Below are 19040 nucleotides of genomic sequence, written 5' to 3'. Positions count from 1 at the left end.
TATGACATCATAGTCTAAACAGCTCCCCTTCCTTCCAGGGTGACCCATTAGAACAAATACGCACACCATTTGAATGGCAATGCCCATCAACTGGGGGGGCAGCCCCTTCAAATATTTTATTGGGGGGCTGAAGGGACCTTGGTGCCTAGGAGTGGGCTCCTATAGGGAGAAAAGTCAAATGAGCTGGACCCGCCTCTCCTTGTCTCTGGCGCCATCTACTTTTGGGCTCCCTGCCTTCTCCCCTATCAGCCCCAATGGGCCCCAATCACCCCAGCAAGAATCCAGAGTCAGGATTACCCAACTGATGGCAAAACCCTAACCCTCTCTACTCAGATGTGCTTTTGAATTTGTTGGGGTTTACTCCCAGGTATGTGGGATTAGGCTTTTAGCCTGTGCCACCGGCTACACGATGATTCAAGGGTTGAAATCACACCAATAAGCATGCGCTGTAAGTCCAGCCCTTTTATGACTATCATAGCTCTAGTCTGTGTTTTGAATATAACCCTTTTGTCGCGGGAGAATTTCCCCCAGGAAAAGCGAAAAAACCCTTGTTTTATTTATTTAACATGCACACACACGTATATATTGCTCCATTTTTCAAAGAAATATCTTAGCTGCTTGCAATATCGTAAAAAAGCACAAACACAAATGTGGAATAAAAAGACCCCCATTGGAAAGAGTCACAAAACAATTAGATAAGATAACCTCTTAAGGAGAGAGAAAAAGTCAGTGCTGTATAAACCAATCCTCGAAATGCAAAGGGACCATAGTAACTTCTAGCAGATCCAAAATACAGGAAGACAGCCGAGACAGGCAGCCCTACCCACGATGTACACAAGCCTGTATTTAAAGGGAGCAACAAGATTCTCATTTCTGCGGCTGTCTCCTCAACCTGACATTAATCTGCCTCCTTCTGTCCTTCCTTCCTTTGCTGCCACAGGCAGTCTTGAAACATACGCTGTAAACACTTGGGAAGAGAGACTTTTAATTTTATTTTATTATGTTTATCCCACCCCCCCCCCAGTGCAGGACCCACAGCAGCTTACAACACAAATTAAAAACAGATGCAATTTTTAAAAATTGACACCCCCACCAATCAGTTTTAAATTAAAAAAAAGGTTTCCATTTGAAAAAACAGCACTGAACCAAAGCAACTTAAAGCCATTTAAAACACAGCAGAAAGAGAAGAAAACGCTCAACAGCCCACCGTTAAAAAGACCCTGCCCCAACAGTCCAACAAAAAAGTGTTTGCCTGCTGGCGAAAGGAAGGCAGAGAGAGGACCAGCGTACCCTTCCATGGAAGGGAGTCCCACAATCTGGGAGCAACCACCGAGAAGGCCCTGTCTTGTGCCCTCACCAAATGTGCCTGCAAGGTTGGTGGAGCCAAAAGAAAGTTGTCCCCTGAAGATCTCAAAGCCCGGGCAGGCTCCTATAGGGAAATGTGGTTCTTTCTCTCTTGCTTATCTTACTAAGGCAGTGTGGTGTAATGGTTAGAACAGACTGCCTCAACCTCGGCCCTCCAGATGTTTTTGGCCTACAACTCCCATGATCCCTAGCTAGCAGGACCGGTGGTCAGGGATGATGGGAACTGTAGTCTCAAAACATCTGGAGGGCCGAGGTTGAGGAAGCCTGGGTTTGAATGTCACGCTAGGAGCAGGAAGACAACTCCCACTGGTTAGAGTGCTGGACTAAGACCTGGGAGACCCAAGTTCTCATCCCGACTCAGCCCTGAAAGTCCCTGGCCCAGTCATTGTCTCCTAGGCTAAGATATCTTACAGGATTGTTGTTTGGATAAAATGGGAAGGACCAGGCATGCTGCCTTGAACTCCTTGCAGAAAATGTGGGCTATAAATGGAATACTAGTAGAGGTGATAATAAAAATGTCATTGCTGTAATAATAGTGCATTAGCGATGGATTTATAATGGACCAGCCACACATCATTCTGCTTCCTTAGTTGTCCTGCTGTGCTTCCCCAGTGTTGCTGCGTTACTGCCATCTGGAAAAGGGGCTTTTGTTTTACAGTGCGTCAAAAGGGGGATTAAAAAGAAGAAAAGGGCCTGGAACGTTTGTGGCGTGAAAAGCTACTGTATTTCAGCAGGAAGTTACAGGGCACTGAACGGGTTAGAAGCAAAGCATTCTGTCTGCCCTGAAACTTTTGCGGTTGCGAACAGTACTGAAAGCAGAACCATGTATTACTCTCCCGATAACATCAGGTGCACAATTCATCATGAACGCACAACAGAATAGACACACACATACAGTACGCATTTCCCCCCCTCTAAACTAATATTGTGTTGTCCAATCCTTTTTTAAAAACACACACACGATTTAATGGAGTAATGTTAATCAGGTAGGTGACCCAAGGGCAAATGGCCTTCATGCAATAGTTAAAGGTAAAGGGACCCCTGACCATTCAGTCCAGTCGTGACCGACTCTGAGGTTGCGGCGCTCATCTCACTTTATTGGCCGAGGGAGCCGGCGTACAGCTTCTGGGTCATGTGGCCAGCATGACTAAGCCGCTTCTGGTGAACCAGAGCAGCGCACAGAAACACCGTTTACCTTCCTGCTGAAGTGGTACCTATTTATCTACTTGCACTCTGACGTGCTTTCAAACTGCTAGGTTGGGAGGAGCAGGGACCGAGCAACGGGAGCTCACCCCGTCAAGGGGATTCGAACCGCCGACCTTCTGATCAGCAAGCCCTAGGCTCTGTGGTTTAACCCACAGCGCCACCCGCGTTGCCAAAATTGTTATCCTTTCTCAACTCTGGTAATTGTACTATTAACGTCTTTGTTCATCTCCTGTGGAATTCAGTGAAATATTAACAAGCAGTAAGTACACCCATGTAGAATCAGAGAACTGTAGAGTTGGAAGGGACCATGAGGATCACCTAGTCCAACCCCCTTCAATGGAGGAATTTTTTGCCTACCGTAAAGCTTGAACCTACAGCCCTGAGATTAAGAAACCCGTGCTCTAACAACTGAGCTATCCCAGCAGTTTTTTTTTTTAATAAACCACAGCAATTATTTATATACCGTAACAAAGGCTCACTGCATGGTTTTTGCCAAGCCGCAACTCTATGGGCCTCCTGTCTGCAACTTGCTGTTGGTCCGCCTTAAAGGGTTGTTGCAAGGAATCCAGTGATAACTTGCGTGAATTACTGTGATCACTTGAAAAGCGGGCGTTTGTTGTTGTTGTTGTTTAGTCGTTTAGTGGTGCCCGACTCTTCGTGACCCCCTGGACCAGAGCACGCCAGGCACTCCTGTCTTCCACTGCCTCCCGCAGTTTGGTCAAACTCATGCTGGTAGCTTCGAGAACACTGTCCAACCATCTCGTCCTCTGTCGTCCCCTTCTCCTTGCGCCCTCCATCTTTCCCAACATCAGGGTCTTTTCCAGGGAGTCTTCTCTTCTCATGAGGTGGACAAAGTATTGGAGCCTCAGCTTCAGGATCTGTCCTTCCAGTGAGCACTCAGGGCTGATTTCCTTCAGGATGGATCGGTTTGTTCTTCTTGCAGTCTATGGGACTCTCAAGAGTCTCCTCCAGCACCATAATTCAAAAGCATCAATTCTTCGGCGATCGGCCTTCTTTATGGTCCAGCTCTCACTTCCATACATCACTACTGGGAACACCATGGCTTTAACTATACGGACCTAATGCCAACTATTGCTGCCGAACGTGCAGAAGCAGCATGGCCGAGGCCCTAGTTTTGACCCGGAGCACAAGGACAGGTCATAGCTCAGTGGCAGAGTATCTGCTTCGTGTGCAGAAGGTGCCAAGTTCAATCCATGGCATCTCTGGGTAAGCCTGGGAGAGAATCCTGCCTGAAACGTTCGAAAGCTTCTGCCAGTCAGAGTAGGCGACCCTGGGTGAGCCGGTGAGCCTGACACTTCTTGGTTGCTTCCTTGCTACCGCCTTCCATCCCACTCCCAGCACATCAGATGTCAGAGAGAGGCGGCGTGTGCCAGCTGCCGTCACCCACCGTGGCCCATTTAGAGCTGATTAAAGGCCTTTATTTTTGGTGGCTTTCCCTTTCTGTTTTCTCCTCATGTTTAATTTAAAGCCCAAGAAGCAGGTGATAAAAGATTAATGTGGCACAGCCAGACCCTGTGGGCGGGGGGCGGGGGGGAGAGGGAACAGGCCGAGATGGGAAACGCTGACTCTGTCACTAACTCTCCTCATCCAGCTCACCTCCCCAAATCAATGGTCCTTGAACCAGAGGAGGCAAGAGTTGGCTCCCCTTTCCTTCCCAGATCCCTTTCGGAAGCAAATACAGTGGTACCTCAGGTTACATACGCTTCAGGTTACAGACTCCGCTAACCCAGAAATAGTACCTCGGGTTAAGAACTTTGCTTCCGGATGAGAACAGAAATTGTGCTCCGGCGGCACGGCGGCAGCGGGAGGCCCCATTAGCTAAAGTGGTGCTTCAGGTTAAGAACAGTTTCAGGTTAAGAATGGACCTCCGGAACGAATTAAGGTACCCAAGGTACCACTGTGATGTTTTATTATGTTTTCACAATAAGTGGCTGGGGCAACCCAGTCAGATGGGTGGGGTACAAAGGAGGAGGAGGAGGAGCAGGAGGAGGAGGAGGAGAAGGAGGAGAAGAAGAAGAAGAAGAAGAAGAAGAAGAAGAAGAAGAAGAAGAAGAAGAAGAAGAAGAAGAAGAAGCATGAACAGCCTTACATCGAATCCACACTACATGTTTACAGCACTGTCACGCCACTTCTAAACAGTCATGGCTTCCCCCAAAGGATCATGGGAAGTGCTGTATGTTAAGGGAGCTGGTTGCAGACCCCGTCCCACCAGAACTACAATCCCCAGAGTGGTTTAACAATGGATCACCCTTCCCTGGGAACTCTGGGAAGTCAGCTCTGGGAAGTCAGCTCAAATTCTGTTGCTGGACCACAGAGGAGGGAGGGATTTTTTTCCTACCCACCCCCCACGGTTCTTGGGCTTCTTGGAAGCACCTGTGGCTGGGTCACTTGGAGACTAAATGGACCCAGCAGATCAGCCTTAAATCAGCCTTCGCCAAGCTAGTGCCCTTCAGATGTTTCGGACTGCAACTTGGGATGGGCAAATTTCAGGGTCTCTCAGTTTCTTGTTTTCCCACTCTCAAGTTCAGCTCTACACATTTTCACATCAGCTTGCAATTCATTGGTTTGGCTTTAAAAAACACCAAGTCCCATTGAAAATCACCAGCAGTGCCGTACGAATCTCTCTCCTCTATCCCCCCTCCTCTTTTTTTTATTTTGCAAAGTGACTTCCGCCAATGCAATGCATTTTAGTACATTATGTTTTCTAACAAGTATGCATTTTAATATGCACTTCAGCCTAATATATGCCCCTTTTTGTGTGCACAAGCTGCTGGGCTGAGCAATTTGCAGTGCAAAGTTCAGTGTCACGGACTGGATGAATGCAGAGGTGCGGTGGGAGGGAACCCCTGGGGGAAGAAGGCTCAGAGGCAGGGGACTGGTGGTGGGACAACAATGAATGGTCGGAGGGAGAAGAGGGAGCAGACTGGGAGGAGGGCAGGCGTTGGAAGCTGAAGAGGCAACAGGGTTTAGTGAGCAGGAAGCAGCTGGGGCAGAAGGCAGTCCAGAATCAGAGGCTGAAGCGGAGGCTGGAGAGGAGCGTGGGCCAGGAGACAGAGATGAGGCAGGCTGCCGAAGCAGCCAGGGAGTCTCCCCTTCTAGTGGTTTCCAGAACATGCAGAGAAATGAAAGGATCAGATTGGTTGTGTGCAGACACAGTCTCTGATTGCTTGGGAAAAACCCTGGAGAGGACTTAGGCAACTTCAGTCCTTGCCATTGCCTCATTGGGTCAAGACCTACTGGAAGGAGTTCCTGGAATCCCTAGGCCTGTGCTGTTTGGGTTTCTTTGAATAAACAGTTATAATAAGGTAAAGGGACCCCTGACCATTAGGTCCAGTCGTGGCCGACTCTGGGGTTGCGGCGCTCATCTCGCTTTATTGGCCGAGGGAGCCAGCGTACAGCTTCCGGGTCATGTGGCCAGCATGACTAAGCCGCTTCTGGCGAACCAGAGCAGTGCACGGAAACACCGTTTCCCTTCCCGCCGGAGTGGTACCTATTTATCTACTTGCACTTTGACATGCTTTCAAACTGCTAGGTTGGCAGGAGCAGGGGCTGAGCAACGGGAGCTCACCCCGTCGCGGGGATTCGAACCGCAGACCTTCTGATCAGCAAGTCCTAGGCTATGTGGTTTAACCCACAGCGCCACCCTTATACCCCACCTATCTGGCTGGCTTTCCCCAGTTAACTTCACTGGCACTGGAGCATGTTTAACCTCCTGAAATGTGGAGAAGTGCAGATTTCGAAGAATGGCCACGTTTTGGTTTGCAACTTCTTTCAGAAAGTGTCAGACAGGTCTGGGTTTAAATGCAAGCTGCATTGAATGCCTTCGCCATCTGTAAGTATAATTCTCATTAGCCCCTGCTAACCGTAGTTGAAAACGCCTGAAGGGTGTTGGGTTGGCGAAGGTGGACTGAAATCATGATCTTGCCCAGGTTTTGGGTCCCTCTCCAAGCATCAGGAAGCAAACACGGGGCTGTCTTGGGCTTCCTTCTTCTGCTACTCTGGAAAGGCTCCCTCTTTCTCACTCGGGGCGCATGCTTCAGATCTGATGGGGACAGAGCAGTGCGGATCTACACGTCCTTCTCCGATTGCAGCCTACCCAGCTGGCATGCATCAGCAGCTTCAATTATACTCCCACTGGTGAGCTCGCAGCGATGCACTCACACCCCCATATAGGCAGGCCCTGCTCATACGCTCAGAGAGAGAGAGGCTGGCTCTGAAATTTATGGCGAGACCACACTTGGAAAACCACGTGCCGTTCTGGTTGCCTCGTCCCAAAAAGGGTACCTATCGCAGAGCTGGAAAAGGATGGAGCAATTCACTGATGGGGAAAGCAATGCTCCCTAATGGAGCAATTCTCTAGTGGGGAAAGGTTTCAACATTTGGGCTTTTTCAGTATGGAAGGGGGAAAGACACATACAGCCATACCTCGGGTTGCGAACGTGATCCGTGCGGGAGGCACATTCGCAACCTGAAGCGCTGCATCTGCGCACACGCGTGATGCGATTCGGTGCTTCTGCACATACGCGTGATGTCGTTTTGCACTTCTGCGCCTGCGCAAGCACTGAAACCCGGAAGTAACCTGTTCTGGTACTTCCGGGTTTGGCGCGGTCCGCAACCCAAAAACAGGCAACCCGCAGCGTTCGTAACCCGAGGTATGACTGTAAAAGCAAAAGAAGATCCTGGCCGCTGGACCAGGCCAAAGGCACGTCCAGTCAAGAATCCTGTTCTCATAGTTGCCAGGGAACTGAGGGTCATCTAGTCCAACCCCTTGCAATGCAGAAATCTCAGCTAAACCATCCATCTGGGATGGCAGGGTTGGGGGCAGGAAGATAGATAGATAGATGATAGATAGATAGATAGATAGATAGATAGATAGATGATAGATAGATGGATAGATAGATAGATAGATAGATAGATAGATAGATAGATAGATGGGGAAAGTGGAGAGGGGGCTGAGGTCCCTTGTGCCCAAATACCTGGCGCTGCTGAATAAGACCATAAGAGTTAGCGATGGCCACCACCCTGGATGGCTTGAAAAGAGGGTTGGACAAATTCACAGAGTAGAACACAGCTACCTCCGGTGTCAGAAGCCCTGTGCCTCTGGCCTGAATACCTGTTTCTGGGAATCGCAAATGGGCAGTGTTGCTATGCATTCAGGCTTCCTGGTCGTATCTGGTGAGCCACTGTGAGAATGCTGGACTAGATGGTGTTTGTGTGTGAGTATTTGTGTACACACACACACACACACACACACACGCACACACTAGAATCCCTGTGGCCCATCAGAGCCTTTTAAACTTGCAAAGCAAAAGTTCACACCCAGTTGAAGCATAAGTCATCTGTGCAGAGGCAATGCTCAGTTTGGCACCCTTTCTGCAGAAGCTGCAGATTTTCTCAAGCGACCAGGCCCTATTGCAGGATTCTTTGCAGAGGTTCCAGCAACTGTTAAGTCAGGGGTGGGGATGGCGGCAACCCTTGGGCTTTAAAATTTCAATAGCACCCTGTGCAATGCCAAAATTTGGCACTCCCCGCCTCTTGTATTCCGTTGTTCGTCATTCTTGCCTTGTCCCCTATGCGGCGCCCTCTCAGCTCAGCACCCAGTGCGGGTGAACCAGTTGCGCTCCTCTAAATACAGCGGTACCTCAGGTTACATACGCTTCAGGTTACAGACGCTTCAGGTTACAGACTCCGCTAACCCAGAAATATTACCTGGGGTTAAGAACTTTGCTTCAGGATGAGAACAGAAATCTGTCTCCAGCAGCACAGCAGCAGCGGGAGGCCCCATTACCTAAAGTGGTGCTTCAGGTTAAGAACAGTTTCAGGTTAAGAACAGACCTCCAGAACGAATTAAGTACTTAATCTGAGGTACCACTGCATGCCTCTACTGTACTGGGGAACCTCAGGTCTGAGGGCCTGAATGTGGCCCTCCAAACCTCCCTACCTGGCCCCCAGGACTCTCCACAGACCACACCACTTACCAGCCCTGCTATGGTACCTTACTCAGGTGCTTTGGCCTGCTTGAAATGTGTCCTCGAACTCTGATCTTGCCTTTTTCACTTACCTGGATGGGAATGCAGACCTGGGGCTAATGAATGGCCCCTCAGCCCTGCATTAGGCAGTCTATGAGAAATTGGGGAGGAGTAATCTGCCTCTTGCTCACCTATTTATCAAGACAAGAGATCCACAGACCCATATGTGCATGTTCTGCAACGCTGCAGTCTCATGCAGCATTGAACAAGGAAGTAAGAGCCAGCATATTGAGAGTCGTCTTTAAAAGGAAACAAGTTTCTAGTCCTTAAGATAAAGCTCTGAAAGTGTGTAGTTGTGCCGGGCGGAAGGTTAGGCACCCAGATGGTGTGGGGAAATGCTGAGCCGGATTACCACCAGCGCCATCTGGAATTGCTCTTTGGCCACAATGACTGCACCATACATTTAAAGTGTGTCGCTTCCCCCAGAGAATCCTGGGAATTGTAGTTTATCCCTTACGGAGCTACAAAGCCAGCAACCTTAGATGATGTAGTGAGGCAGCTGTGGTTAGGATGGATGAATCACAATGTGGGAATACTGCCCCCTGTTGGCTATAGGCTCCACCTCTCTCTCTCTCTCTCTCTCTCTCTCTACCCCCAAACCACCAATATTTCGGGCATAGCTTAGTGGTAGAGCAAAAAATGCCCCCACGTTAATAATAATAACAATTTCTTATTTATAGCCCGCCCATCTGGCTGGGTTTCCCCAAGCCACTCTGGGCGGCTCTCAACCGAATATTAAAAACACAATTCAGCATTAAACATTAAAAACTTTCCTAAACAGGGCTGCCTTCAGATGTCTTTTAAAAGTAAGAGAGTTGCTTATTGCCTTGACATCTGATGGGAGGGCTTTCCACAGAGCAGGAGCCACTACTGCAGGGGTCTGCAACCTTTAAGACAAAAAGAGCCACTTGGACCTGTTTCCGAAGAAAAAAAAACTGGGAGCCCCAAAACTCGTCATTATAAAAATAACTTTTTTGTCACTTTTTAAATTATTTCTTTGTTTGACCCCTCAGAATTACTCCTCCTCATAGAAATAAACGTTAAATTAACAAGTTACCTTTTTTTTGTGTGTGTTCTTCACTCCCCTTCAAAACAGTGACCAGCGTACATGCCCCTTACAATGTAGCGGGCGGGCGGGAAGGTGACATCGGGACGGTGCATGACTAACGCAGGCACTGCCCCCATGCGACGTCACAGCCAGTACAGCGCCCGCCACAGTGGGGAGTGTCGGGGCGCACAATGCGCCTCCTCCCCTCGCTAGTATCTGCCCCGGAGCCGCGGCAAAGGTGTAAAAGAGCCACATGTGGCTCCGGAGCCACGGGTTGCCGACCCCTGCACTACTGAGAAGGCCCTCAATTCACAGCATCTCCTGGCAGGGCTGGGAGAGACGTGGATCCCTGAAGAGCTGCTGCCAGCCAGTGTTGGCTATTCTGAGCTAGATGGACTAATGGTCTGACTTGGCATCTACTCTGATTCTGGGGGTCAGGGAGAGTTACCGTATTTTTCGCACGATTGGACGCACCGGACCATAGGGCGCACCTAGTTTTTTGGGGGGGAAATAAAGGGAAAAAAATTCCCTTTATTTCCCCCCCCCCAAAAGCAGGTCAGGGAAACCGAACCAGGTCGAGGAACAGCGGGATAGTGGCGCTGCGCCTCCCTGCTGTCCCCCGAGCTTGTGGGGCTGGCTGATGTCTGCCTGGCGCGAGGGGCGCTCTGCTTCAGGGCGCCCCACCCGCCGGGCGGCAGGCTGCTATCCGCAGCTTGGAGAGCCTTGCAGGGAACTCCTGCAGGGCTCCCCACCCTGCGGATGTCTGCCCGGCGCGAGGGGCGCTCTGATTCAGGGCGCCCCACCCGCCGGGCGGCAGGCTGCTATCCGCAGCTTGGAGAGCCTTGCGGGGAACTCCTGCAGGGTTCCCCACCCTGCGGATGTCTGCCCGGCGCGAGGGGCGCTCTGATTCAGGGCGCCCCGCCCGCCGGGCGGCAGGCTGCTATCCGCAGCTTGGGGAGCCTTGCAGGGAACTCCTGCAGGGCTCCCCACCCTGCGGATGTCTGCCCGGCGCGAGGGGCGCTCTGATTCAGGGCGCCCCGCCCGCCGGGCGGCAGGCTGCTATCCGCAGCTTGGGGAGCCTTGCAGGGAACTCCTGCAGGGCTCCCCACCCTGCGGATGTGTTCCCGAAGCGCCGGGCGCTCTGCTTTCAGGGCGCCCGACGCTCCGGGAAGCAGGCTGCTATCCGCAGCCTAGACATCCCTGCGGGATCTCCCGCAGGGTTGCCTAGGCTGCGGATGAGTTCCCGAAGCGCCGGGCGCTCTGCTTTCAGGGCGCCCGACGCTCCGGGAGGCAGGCTGCTATCCGCAGCCTAGACACAGCTAGCGGAGCGCTAATCCCGAAGCTTGGGGCTGCGGAGCTCAGCGCGCCCCAAGCTTCTGGGTGCCGGCAAGGTCTAGACGGCTAGCGGAGACCTTGCCGGCACCCAGAAGCTTGGGGCGCGCTGAGCTCCGCACGCCGCAAGCTTCGGGATTAATGCAGCGCTCCGCTAGCCGTGGGAGAGCTGGGTCTCCCACGGCTAGCGGATAGCTTCCTGAAGCCTGGAGAGCGAGAGGGGTCGGTGCGCACCCACCCCTCTCACTTTCCAGGCTTCAGCGAAAGCCTGCATTCGCTCCATAGGACGCACACACATTTTCCCTTGCTTTTTAGGAGGGAAAAAGTGCGTCCTATGGTGCGAAAAATACGGTATATGGGTGATACGTGAACCAAGAGAGACTTTCGTAACCTTGGTGGGTTCACGCAAACATCCCCTTGATGTAGGTGCCAACTCTATGGGGCTGAGGACACCTCAGCCTCCCCACCCCCAAAGTAAGTTGGGGCTGAGCCCCTCCCCCAGTCTTGAGGGGCTGGGCCTCGCCAGCCTCCCTAAGTTGGTTGCAAGCAATGTTGGGCCTCGCAACTCTCCCCATTTGTGATTCAGAGGCAGATAAGGAAGAATGTAGCCCTCGTGGCTGCTAGCCATGGACAGTCACAGTCTTGTCCTCTGTTAATTCCTCCAATCCTCTTTTAAAGACATCTATGGTCACATTCAGGGACGTGGGTGGCGCAGTGGGTTAAACCACAGAGCCTAGGACTTGCCGATCAGAAGATCGGCGGTTCGAATCCCCGCAATGGGGTGAGCTCCCGTTGCTCGGTCCCTGCTCCTGCCAACCTAGCAGTTTGAAAGCACCTCAAAGTGCAAGTAGATAAATAGGTACCACTCCGGTAGGAAGGTAAACGGCGTTTCCGTGCGCTGCTCTGGTTCGCCAGAAGCGGCTTAGTCATGCTGGCCACATGACCTGGAAGCTGTACGCCGGCTCCCTTGGCCAGTAAAGCAAGATGAGCACCGCAACACCAGAGTCATTCGCGACTGGACCTAATGGTCAGGGGTCCCGTTACCTTTACCTATGGTCACATCCACACTGTACAGTGTAGCTCTCTGAGGGGCAAACTACACTTCCCATAATTCATTGGGGGAGCCATGACTGTTAAAGTGGACTAGATGTGTTTTAAATATATGGTGTGGATGTGGCCCAAGTCAGTGGCCGTCTCTACTTCTTGTGGGAGCAAATTCTGCAGTTTAACTAGGCGTTGCGTAAATAAAGTTATTTTCTCTGTCCTGAATCTTCAAACATTCAGTTTTATTGGCAGGCCCCAAGTTTTAGTATTATGTATCCAATTTCCCCCCCCTCCCTCCCCTCTTTTTACCTGCTGAAGTATTTCCAGTGTGGTACCAAACTTAACACCATATCCGAATCCAGGATGCACTGCCTTATTAGCAAAGCAAACACACACGCTGCAGAGGTAGAAAACCTGGAAAAGGAGAATGGTGCCTCCAAGGTGACAAGGGAGGCAGAGATTTATAGGGAGAGATCTCTCTTTTTCTCTCCCCTCAATTGGAAGGAAGAAGAGAATGGATTGAAGCCCCAGGGGATAAAAATCTGAGCAAAACAGCCTCAGCCTGAGGGAGGGAAACGTCCCCTCAGGGATGCAGGAACAAATCCATCAATTTTGGTTTCTCTCAGGTGCAGACACATTCATGGCACTAGCCGTAATCCATATCTAGCTGGTCATTTCTGAGGAAATACTTCATTTCAATGCGTTTCCCACCAAACAAGCTGCAATCCAAACTGAGAAACAGGGTGACCCAGCTGCATTTTAAGCTGGTAATGTGCCTCAGTTTCTAATTTTTCCAATCTTAATTTCAAGTCTCCATATATTCACAATAACACACACCCAACACATTTAAAGGCCATGGAATATTAATCAGCCAAAGAGGAGCTGGCGCCTAAAGATGCAGTGGCGTGAGGTCAGTGGACTAGGGGACTAGGCTAGTCCCCTAAATGTTCCCAGTAAATTAGAGTATTAAAGTATTAAAGTCTAGCACCTCCTCCCCAAAGCTAGGGGAGCATCTGCCCGGTTTAGGGAGGCATGATGCTCACGTGAGTGACGTCCCAACGTCCCCACACCCCGCAATCGCCCTCACAAACTGGTGCCTCTAGCCCTAACTGTTCCCCTGTGGAAAATTTCACTGCACACCACTGTAAAGATGTATAATGAAGGTTTCAGTCGAACCTCCCTGAGGTTCCACAATTCCACAAATGGGGAGCCAGCACAGAAAAGGCCCGTTCTTGTGTTGCCACCCTCCAGACCTCACGTGGAGGAGGCACATGAAGAAGGGCCTCAGAGGAAGATCGTAGGATCTTGGTCAGCTCATTTGGGGAGAGGTGGTCCTTGAGATATTGTAGTCCTGAGTCATTTAAGGCTTTATGGGTCAAAAACAGCACATTGAATTGGGCTCGGATGCTAATCAGTAGCCAGCGCAGCCGGGCCAGGATCAGCATAATATACTCAAAGCCTCTTGTCCCTGTGAGCAACCTGGTTGTCGAATTTTGCACCAGCTGAAGCTTCCGAACCATCTTCGGAGGCAGCCGTAGTATAAAATGTTGCAGTAATCTAACCTAGAGGTTATCAGAGCCTAGGCAGCAGTGCAGTGGTACCTCTGGTTAAGAACTTAATTCGTTCCAGAGGTCTGTTCTTAACCTGAAACTGTTCTTATTTTCATAGGAGAAATGTTGGAGGGTATGGAGTTATGCAACCTGTGAGCCAAGAAGATAAGTAACTATATAATCTTTAGAAGACATCTGAAGGCAGCCTGGTATAGGGAAGTTTTTGAATGCTTAATGTTTTGTTATGTTTTTATATACAGTGGTACCTCGGGTTAAGAACTTAATTCATTCCTGAGGTCCATTCTTAACCTGAAACCGTTCTTAACCTGAGGTACCATTTTAGCTAATGGGGCCTCCTGCTGCTGCCATGCGGCCGCACAATTTCTGTTCTTTCTCATCCTGAAGTAAAGTTCTTAACCTGAGGTACTACTTCCATGTTACAGGAGTTTGTAACCTGAAGCATTTGTAACCCGAGGTACCACTGTAGTTGGGCTAGCCCTGTCTAGATGGGGGCACAGCTGGGCCACCTGAACCTCACGTGACAGCAAAGGATCCAGAAGTACCTGCTCCTTCAGAGAGAGTCTAACCCCATCAAGAGCAGGCAACCTCCCATTCATCTTCCTCCCCCCACTCTGGCCCCATCCTAAGCAAGAGTCAGGTGTCAACTGTCCAGTTTCCGCCTGTGTCTTGCCGGACCTGAACCAGTCCGGTCTCATTCCCAGCTTGTTATGGGAGGCATTTCCTGGCAAGTGGGCCCTGGAGCAGAACTGAGGAGGGACGCTGGCCGCGCCTGTGATCCCCGGAGGCATGGGACCGACGGCTCCGTAGGCTGACCGCCACCAGGCTGAGAACCCAGCAGAGATTTGGCCTTCCTGGAGTGGACAAGGCCCACAACCATTAAGGGAGGGGGCAGGCGGGCAGCACCCCCACCCCACCGACAGGAGCAGTAAGGGATCTGGGAACAAGCTTTGCTCAGGCTTCAGTGCGACAGGGTAAGTGCGTCACCTCGCCAAAGAATGTGTAGTTTTCATAAGATTACTGGCTGCGGGAAGGGAGAGGGGGGACTTCTGTGCCTTTAGCAGGTATAATGATTTCAGCAACAGGCAAAGGGGCATGTGCCACAGGGGTGTGTGGCCCTCTGGTCCTCTTTGTTTGGCCCTCGTACTCTAGGCGGAGGATGGAGAGGGTGTGCATGTTGAGAAATTAGCACCCCGTGCAAAGGTAAACATCGCATTCGTTGCTCCGCCCACTTTTCCCACTGGCCCCACCCATCTCTGGCCTGCAGCCCACCAGGCGTGGTCCAGGAAGGAAGGTGAGCTGAAGGCACCACTGACTCCAGGGTTGAGGGGATGGGACTTCCTGGAGATGAGCCAGCCCTGCCTCCCATCATTCAGCCCCGGACCCTGAGGTCCAGCTCTGAGGGCCTTCTGATGGTTCCCTCACTGCGAGAAGTGAGGTTGCAGGGAACCAGGCAGAGGGCCTTCTCGGTAGTGGCACCCGCCCTGTGGAATGCCCTCCTATCAGATGTCAAGGAAATAAACAACTACAGTGGTACCTCAGGTTACATACGCTTCAGGTTACATACGCTTCAGGTTACAGACTCCACTAACCCAGAAATAGTAACTCAGGTTAAGAACTTTGCTTTAGGATGAGAACAGAAATTGTGCTCCAGCGGCGCAGCAGCAGCAGGAGGCCCCATTAGCTAAAGTGGTGCTTCAGGTTAAGAACAGTTTCAGGTTACGAACGGACCTCCAGAACGAATTAAGTACTTAACCTGAGGTACCACTGTACATGACTTTTATAAGACTTTTATAAGACATCTGAAGGCAGCACTGTCTAGGGAAGTTTTTAATGTTTGATGTTTTATCGTGTTTTTAATATTCTGTTGGGAGCCACCCAGAGTGGCAGGGTATAAAATTATTATTATTATTATTATTATTATTATTATTATTATTATTATTAAATGCAAGCATGTGCTCTGCCACTGAGTTCGGGCCATGGAGAATAAGGGTGTGTGTGTGTGTGTGTGTGTTGATCAGCGAATTTGCAGAACCACTTCTGACTTTGCCATCTCTCTCTATCTGACTTTGCTCCTGTGCCAATCGAATCCCAGGGGTCTGTGTGGCTGTGGAGGGAGGAGAGGGCATGGTGGGTGGGAAGCTAGGATATGAAGGAGCTGTCATCGGAAAATGAAGACATCCTGTTCAAATATAATTATCCTCTCCGCCTCAACCACCACCGGCGAGATGGGGGTGGGGTGGGGAGGGAGAGACGGCAGTGGGAAGAATGGATCGGCCCGACTTGCCTCAGTGCAGATTAATCAAGCTCTTCAAAGTTTCATTAGCAGGAAATTGGTCTTCATTGCCGGGGGATTGGGGGATTAATCAGACACTGGGGAATGGAAGGATGGGATCTGGTTCATTTTTCGTTCTGCCCTGCTCCTCTCAGGATTGCCACCTCTTTAATTAGCCTTTCGCCGGAATTTTGTGGGTGAACCTTTGCACAGGCCTGGAGAGGAAGGTTAAAATTGGCAGTGGGGTGGGGTAGGGACATTATCTGCCAACTGTCTGCGTGTCAGGCAGTTGACTAAAGGCAGAGGAGCAGGGGCAGGGAGAGAAAGTGGCAACCCTGAAGAGGCAGGTGCTGGCTGGGAAAATGTGCCTGGCCCAGGAAGAAAGGAGAGCTGGCCGTGGGGAAAGGAAATCCACAATGGGGATGAGAACAGATTTTGAGGCCTACGGATCAGCCTTAAAGAGCCTCTTTCAGCCTGAGGGCCACATTCCCTTCTGGGCAACTTTCTAGGGGCCGAATGCCAGTGCTGGGCAGGGCCAGAAGCAAAAGTGAGTGGAGCAAAAAATGTAAATATTGCCTTTATACAGGCAAAGGCTTCCCCTCCTGAGTTTTTGCCCGATGTGCATCTATTAGTGCTGTTGCTTAAGCCAGCTCAGATGCCAGATTGAAATGCTCACCCCTTAATCCCATAAATTGTGAGGTCTGGTTTGTAATGAATAAAAATATACACTGCACACATTCAGACATGTGTTCTGCCCCTGATTCCTGAGAAGGCGCCACCAGGACACTTCAAAGCACACTTTGAGCCAGCGCAAGGTGTAAAACAGCAGGTTGTGCATTGCCTGGCTCATGCGCATGGATTGAGGTGCATGTGCAATAGAGGCAAGAGGCATTATTTCACTTCTGGAAACCCAGGGTTGGGGGTACAGCGGAACCTTGAAGGGTGGCAATGAGAGCAATATACAGTGGTACCTCAGGTTACATACGCTTCAGGTTACATACTCTTCAGGTTACAGACTCCACTAACCCAGAAATAGTGCTTCAGGTTAAGAACTTTGCTTCAGGATGAGAACAGAAATTGTGCTCCAGTGGCGCGGCAGCAGCAGGAGACCCCATTACCTAAAGTGGTGCTTCAGATTAAGAACAGTTTCAGGTTAAGAACGGACCTCCAGAACGAATTCAGTACTTAACCTGAGGTACCACTGTATGGCCATCTGAAAATATGAGCGAGATGCACCCCCCCAAAAAAAACACCATATGGGGGAAATGATTTACCAGGGACTAGGAAATAGGGACCATCTCAGATAAATAACGCGGGATGCAGGTGGCGCTGTGGGTTAAACCACAGAGCCTAGGACTTGCCGATCAGAAGGTCAGCGGTTTGAATCCCCGCAACGGGGTGACCTCCCGTTGCTCGGTCCCTGCTCCTGCCAACCTAGCAGTTCGAAAGCATGTCAAAGTGCAAGTAGATAAATAGGTACCGCTCCAGCGGGAAGGTAAACGGCATTTCCGTGCACTGCTCTGGTTCGCCAGAAGCGGCTTAGTCATGCTGGCCACATGACCAGGAAGCTGTATGCTGGCTCCCTCGGCCAATAAAGTGAGATGAGCGCCGCAACCCCAGAGTCGGCCACGACTGGACCTAATGGTCAGGGGTCCCTTTACCTTTACCTAGGAAATAGGGACCACCTCAGATAAATAAAGGGAGATGGGAGCATATCTCCTGACAACCCACTATAGCATGGATGGGGAAGCTGTGACCTTCCAGATGTTGCCAGACTACAACTCCCATTATCCCCGTCCACTGGCCTTGTTGGCTGTGGTGGTTGGGAACTGGAGTCAAAGCACGTTATTGAACTACAACCCCCATCACCCTGAACATTGGCTGGGGCTGGTGGGAGTTGGGTGTTCAACAGGATCTGAAGAGCCAGAGTTTCCCCATTGCTCCAGAATCACAGAATTAGAAGGGACCTTAAAGGTCATCCATTCCAACCCCCTGCCCCCTGCTCAACACAGGAACCTTCTGCCTCTCCAAAAGAAATGAAAAGCCACAACCAGACCTCGCCACCCAAAATCGAAGCCTGGTCACACGTTCAACTCCAAGTCATCCAATCAGATCCATGCAGTTGTGAACAGACGTTTGTCAGTCTGAACTGGTTTATGTCAGGGTTTCCCAAATGTGGGTCTCCAGCTGTTTTGGGACTACAGCTGCCATCATCCCTAGCCAGCAGGACCAGTGGTCAAGGGAAGATGGGAACTGTAGTCCAAAAACAGCTGGAGGCGCACGTTTGGGAACCCTGGTTTATGGCACAAGTTCGAAAGGTTGACGTAACCTAATATTAACAAGAGATACTTCATCCTGACCTTTGGTGATGCTGGTACCAGTCTGATCCCAGCCTCTTGTCTCCCGAAAGGCATTCGGGGATATCTTGAGTTCCTCACACCTTGCAGAAAGGTCAGCACATGCAAATTTAGTTGCCTGAGTACAGTCTATTCAGCCCATCAAGATAATGTTAGGATAATCTGAAGGGAAAGAGGAGTCGAAAGATAACCAGTTCAGTCACAGCCCACTAGGATGGGAGTCTTTCAAACTCTTGATTTGCAAGATGAGCGAGGTGAGAAACTCGGGGGGGGGGGGGAGACAATGGAAACTACAGGAATCGCTCATCTTCCCCAGGAAGGAAAGCACATAAAGGAACCCTAAAAATGGTAGTCAGTGGCTCTCATAGCTCCAAGGAAGACCATCACTCAGCACTCACAAGGAATGAACTGAATACACACACACTTAAGGACAGGTATACTCTTCTCCCCCCCCCCAATTTCTTAGCTTACTATCAATGTGGGTGGTGCCAGAGGAGGGGGAGGCAAGCACCCCCCCAACAAGAAGCTCACCCCCAACTCCTTCCCCCGCTGCTGAGCTCCTGTCAGTAACATAAATTGATATTTTCTCCTTTCACAGAGCTTTAACATGTGGGACACAACTCACCCTATTAGAGATAAACTTTGCCCCTTCTCTTCCCACTCACGCTAGATTTCCCCCCTGCTGCCACCACTGCACATCAGGCTCCAGTACTTGTGTAGCAGCTGCGTGACAGGCCGAACTCCAACAGATGCAGCTACAAAAGCAAGACAGGAGTGGAGCCCACGATGCCTCAT

Source organism: Podarcis filfolensis, assembly GCF_964270895.1.
Source record: "Podarcis filfolensis genome assembly, chromosome: 16".
NCBI classification, from domain to species: domain Eukaryota; kingdom Metazoa; phylum Chordata; class Lepidosauria; order Squamata; family Lacertidae; genus Podarcis; species Podarcis filfolensis.
Note: the sequence above shows the minus strand (reverse complement) of the source record.